General features: G+C 46.7%; 1 pseudogene; it reads right to left on the reverse strand.

Annotated features, from left to right (window-relative positions):
* Window positions 1-712: 712 nt before the first annotated feature.
* LOC108763618 (uncharacterized) lies at window positions 713-5504 on the reverse strand (annotated as a pseudogene).
* Window positions 5505-6121: the final 617 nt, after the last annotated feature.

A 6121-nucleotide genomic window follows, 5' to 3' on the forward strand; every position in this document is an offset into this window, starting at 1 on the left:
CGCCCACCACCACCCCGAAATGCGTCGCGGGCCGTAGCCGCAGACCCCGCGCTATCTCATATACCTACCATCTTTTTCTCGATGCGTTGCCGTCTTCTCCTATCTCTCTTTTTCTTTTCGCGCCCAAAATCATTTTACATGTCACATGTTCTGTTGATGATATCATCAATATAATATGATGATCAATGTAATATGATACAAATGTCACGTGACCAAGTAAATGATATAAAATAAAAAAGATCAATTTTAACCTACGAATTGTGCGCGTTTATTTTCACACCTGTTATTCCATTTTTTTTTTCATATACATACGTTTATACGTTCATATATTTTCATACGCATATGTATGATTCGTGACACGACGCGTTAAGAGAAGCGTCCGCAGATGTTTACATAAACTAAGTGTGAGAGCACGTCGAGGCATAGGATGGATGGATGGATGGAAGGAAAGCAAAGAAAGTACATATATATTTGATGTGAACGACAAAATTTTTATTCACATATTATTACATCGGTTTTTTTTTCATGTGTATTAAAAACTAAAGCCAACAGCTCGCAATCGACGAGCTGATGTCCATTGAAAATATCGCTATCGCGTATAGCGTCTTCGGACGCGATGTTGGAGAATCGCGTATACTTGACATCAACCGTATCGACGAGTCGGACTAATCGTTCGAACGTTACATCGATACATCCGTCAAACGCGAACATGCGGCGTAGCGTCGTTTCGGTCATCGTAATGCGTACGGACGAAGAATCGAGGCGTACGAGCGTAGCATCGTTCAGCGTGCAAACTCTAACGGTTAGCGGTCCAACGCTTATGAAATTGTCTTTGTGTTCGTTTCGCAGTATTTTGTAAATATCACATCGCTGCTCGTAGAGGCCCTTCCACGTTTCGAGAGACAGCGACAGTTCGTGTCCGTAATGATCTCCCAGGATCTCCACGTAACTTGGCGGGCCAATGCTAATTCCAATTTCCAAATATTTGTAACCCGTAGCCGTTAGATCGTAACATCTGCTCAGTAAACGCACCGCGCGATGCTCCATGCTGTGTACGTACGTAATGTTAAAAACGGTTTCTTTTTGCGTTAGATCGTTGAAACTTACATGTTACTGCAGCACTTCTTCGTTTCGTACGATGCGTTGCTCTCTTTGGCGAAATACATTTTCAGCCGTTCGGTTCGTACAAGTGGGTATCGCAAGACTGATCGTACCCGCGTAAATTGCGGCGTATATGGTAAAACTTCTAGAATCGAAGAGGGGGTAACCCCTCCCTTTTTTTCCAAGAATTGCGAACGTGTCGCGACACGTTTTTTATCGCGTTTTTTTCTACGTATTTTTTTTGTTCGCGAGTTTATCAATGTTTATGGTTTATATTTCGATGATAACGATGATGCTTTTTCCCCAAGATATTCTCAATATCTCGTTTCTTCCTCCTTCTTCTTCGGTGGTGGACTTGGAGGACCTTCCTGCAAGAGACGGTACTCCTTTCGCTCGACCGATTTTTGATATAAGTAGTCTCTTACTCGATCCATGTCTTAACGCTCATAATCGAAGTTTACGATTGAACGAAAAAAAGCCTTATACACTACCTATATACATTGCATATACATACGTACATGTTCGTACGTACACGTTTATACGTACACGTTTATACGTACACGTTCGTATATACACGTTCGTACATACACGTTTATACGTACACGTTCGTACACACACGTTTATACGTACACGTTTATACGTACACGTTTATACGTACACGTTTATACGTACACGTTTATACGTACACGTTTATACGTACACGTTCGTACATGTACGTTCGTACATGCATGTTCGTACATACATACATACATACATACATACATACATACGTACATACACGTTTATACATACACGTTCGTACGTACGAGTATATGTATTACAAAGGAAGGGAAAAGAAGTATGTAATCAATACGTTAATGTTTTTTTATTAAAAAATTCTTTTGCAACCACCAGTTATATATTTTAAATACATTTTGTAACGCGCAATTCTTAATATGTTTTTCGCATCGCATAGTATTAGCAATATCCAGAGTAGTCAACTATTCCATGTCTTCGCACACTGCGTCCAAGGTCTCGATGTACATGCGTTCTCGTTCATCGTCCAGAAGCAAGTTCCATAGCCACGTTCGTTTCTCGCGTCCCTTGACGTACACGATAGCATCATCTTCAAATACAGCCGCCGTGATCAGGCGTTTCGCCTCGCTGTACGGGACCATCCCGTCCTCCCATCGCAATCCATGGTGATAGGCACTCAACCAGGAAGCGCAGAACCTGTCGGATCTTGTCAAAAATTTCCATGGCACGGGATTCGTAAAAATGTAATGCGTTAGAACGGTCCCTTGTTTCCGCACCGCCACTTCCTTCACGATAAATTTCTTGTTAACGATGAATCCTTGCAGATCCACGAACGATGGCACGGGCATGTTGTCGAGAACACTGCGATCGATTGCGGTGTATCGTAGATTTTATATCGTGTTGGACGATGCACTTAGGTGATTTTGCGCACAACGTTGGTCGATGGATTATACTGAACCACGCGATCGTGTATGATGAGACAATAGGTTGTTGTATTTGCAGGCACATTCTCCTTACATTCAAAGTCTAATCGCACGTCGACGGTGCCACTCTTGATCGATTCGTTCTGTCGAGAGCAATCGATGATCACGGACCATTACGTACAAAAGTCGTAAAGGTGAGACTCGGCTCGAGATACTCGTATCCGTAATAGCCCTTGCAGAAACGCGCGTACATGTCGTACAAAATCGCACATCTGTTTTTATCGAAATCCAGATTCAAGTCATCGTACGGATAACATTCCGAGTTCAGGTAGAGTTTCGCGTTGGTTAACTTGCAGTCGTCGAAACGAATTATATCCTCGGACATGATGTTTTTTCGGCCTGTTTGCAAAGCGAAGATGACGTAGCGAGGCTTCTCGAGCTGAGTAGCCGTCTTGATAGCCCACGAATGCTTGGTTGTGCTCTGCAAGAGCGGAAACTTGTACAGATCCCACGAGCGAAAAGCCATGCTCAGATATCGTCCGCTGTCCAGAGCGTGGAGCATCGCCAGCTTATTTATCTCGCTCAATAATACATGCGGCATTCGCCACTGTATTTTCAATAATTTGTGTATCGGCTCTGTCGCAGGATCTCCCTCTAATATCCCGTCAGGCAATCGTTGCGCGCTCGTATTAAAATCAACTCGTGACGAGCGTTGATCACCACGCGCCTGTAATCTTCGCAGAATCCCAGCAGTACGTAGAGCGGTACACAGAAATTAAAGTATTCGGCCGCAGTAGTCTGCGCGTCCCAGCCGGCATTCCGCAGAATCACGCTTCTGTCGGACGACAGTGTTACATAGTTTTTGAGCGTGCTAGTTATGCCAACGTTTCTGTTACGGTCAATCTCCACACCGTTGAGTTCATATCGAATTTCATCGAACATGAACGCGACGCAATTATTTCCCAATGTCACGTTAGCGCCTTCGACCACTCTGTTCTTCGTCAGTTTTCCCTCGACGTATAGAAAGCTTTCGTACGGCAGCGTGTACAGATCCTGTTACTGTATGGGTATTCTTATCTCGTCACTGTACCCGAACGTTGTGTTGACGAACGGGTTGTACGTGTGAGTCTCAATCTTGACGATGCGATCGTCGAAGATCGGTTCATCGTTAATGTTTAGGATATCAGTCATCTCAAATATTGCGCACCGCAAATCCCAAAGATTTCAAAAATGTAACGTTCGACGCGCTGAGCTTCTTCTTCCCGATGCAGCTGGATGAGCGAGTGTTATCGAGCTGTGACGTCACCGGCCTTGTAAAGAATGCGTTATCTCTTTGCGTGCGCTCCGTTCCGTTCAGCACGAGCATCTCACGCTCGCGTTATCGCTGCTGTCGTCGTACGTGCAATCTAACGGTGATCTATTCTCCTCGAAAATCAAGCAATTGTCCGTTCTGGTCGACGACGCGTATCGTTAGATTCGTAATGCTCCGTGCGATGATCGGCAGCTAAATGATCTGCGCTGGTCGTTCCGATATCTTATATCCTGGCGGCACGCTCGGTGAAAATTCATGTATCGTGTGCACGCTTTTGCCGTTGCTGTACGCGCCCACGGTCACGTTACGCTCTACGCGGATAATGTTTACGTTCATTATGTTGATCGACATGTCCGATTCGTGCCATCTTCGCGGCCGCAGTATATGCTTCGACGAGAATCCCAGCAGCGATCCAATGCTGTTGGCCCTGTTAAAGTTTATTCTGTATGCACATCTAATCTCGCATCTCATCGTGTTGCAGTTTGCGTGGAGCGTAATCGGGTATTCTCCACCGTCGTCATCGCTGTCGTTGTGGCTGTTGTTATTATTGTTGTTGTTGTTGTTGTTGTTGTTGTCACCATGCACTACGTTAACGGTTTCAAGCGCGTCACGGCGCGGACGTTTTCGTAAAATCGCGCGTTTCAAAAATTCACTTATGTCTCGCACTTCATACGAACCTTTGGGAATTGTAATTTCCGCGTCGTCTTTGGCGAAATAAAATTTGTTGTTCGATTCGTTCACGTTCGGTATCGTGTGATAAATCTCAAAAATCACCAGACCGAGCTCGTAATCGCCGTCACTCAGATCTATGGCGGGAAAGTAGTTCGCCGCGAGGACGGTGCTCTTCCCGCTCAGCGTAAGCGTCAGCGACATGATTGGAAAAGCGTTCTACCAGTACTGAGATTTCACAGCACCTCATCGAGTTTTTTAAGTTCACGCGCATCGACCGTTTGTAGAAACCGTAGGCACATCTGTCCTCAGAAGCTCTGGTCGTACGTCTGATAGGACGTGCGATTGTACTCTATCGTAGCACCGTTCCCGAAATATCGCACCAGTTCCTTGGGCGGTCGAAGATTACCGAAACTGTCAAAGTACACGACGCGATTGTTCCTCTTCACGTACGCTACCCAGTGTGTACCGGGACCTGTCGCATCGTCCAGATTCACGATACCGCTTTCGTTTCGGCGCGCGCCGCTCGTTGGTAACGCGTTATGCATGAAAACGCCTCTAAAGTACGGTACGCGCATACGTCTCGCGAGATCGTTCAATTGCATAATGCGCCAGACGACATTTTTATCATCTCTTTGGCGTTTTTTTTTCTTCGCAGGTACGCCCTGTCCGCGTTTGTACGGGCCGAGATACAGTCCGCGTCCGTATTTGTACGGAGCGAGATACAGTCCGCGGCCCTGTTCCATCGCGCGATCGTGACGTTGCGGCTCTTCGAGCTGGCGTTGCGCCGCTGTGCTGTCGTTCATCGCTTTCGCCACACTTTCCGCTCCGCCGATCAAGGACCCGAGCGTGCCCAACATTGGCAGAAATGATAACGCGCCGCCACGTTTCGTCGTTGGAAGTATTCGCTTTTTCGTAGCCTTTTTCCTCATCGTCTTCTTCTTCGGTTTCATGTCTATACTGATCTTGGTCTTGGCTTTCATCGTTGCCCAAATGGCAGCAGCGGCGGCTTTCTCGCTCAGAGCCGAATCTCTCGCGACGACGCGTCCTAACGCTTTGTCGGCGAGTACCTTGTCCGCCGCGTGTCTATCGGTGAGATCGTTGCTCCGAGAATACGCAATGTCGTATTCTCGGCACGCCGCGTCCAGTGGATTTATGCCCGCGTCACCTCGGGCTAGCCGCTTCGCCAGCCGAGTGCCCGGGCCGCAAAATTGGTAGCCCGGGATGTGTAACTCGAAAGGAAGCGCGTTTATCGCTCGATTCAGCAGACCGCGCGACGCCGACATTCGCTACAGTCCTTTATCTTAGGCGCGGGACAGTCGATGCGTTCGCTGCCACGGCTGATTGTAGTGCTCGTCGCAGCGACGATACGTTTGAACATTTTTATGAACGTGTACGTATAAACGTGTACGTACGAACGTGTACGTATGTATATGCAATGTATATATGTAGGTAGTGTATAAGGCTTTTTTTCGTTCATTCGTAAACTTCGATTACGAGCGTTTAGACATGGATCGAGTAAGAGACTACCTACATCAGTAGGTATACTGGGGCGGTTCTAACCCAGGTCCTCTGAGGGGAGTGCGGGGCGCGGGGGGTA

The sequence above is a fragment of the Trachymyrmex cornetzi genome, unplaced genomic scaffold (genome assembly GCF_001594075.2).
Source record: "Trachymyrmex cornetzi isolate Tcor2-1 unplaced genomic scaffold, Tcor1.1 scaffold370, whole genome shotgun sequence".
In the NCBI taxonomy this organism is placed as follows: Eukaryota; Metazoa; Arthropoda; class Insecta; order Hymenoptera; family Formicidae; genus Trachymyrmex; species Trachymyrmex cornetzi.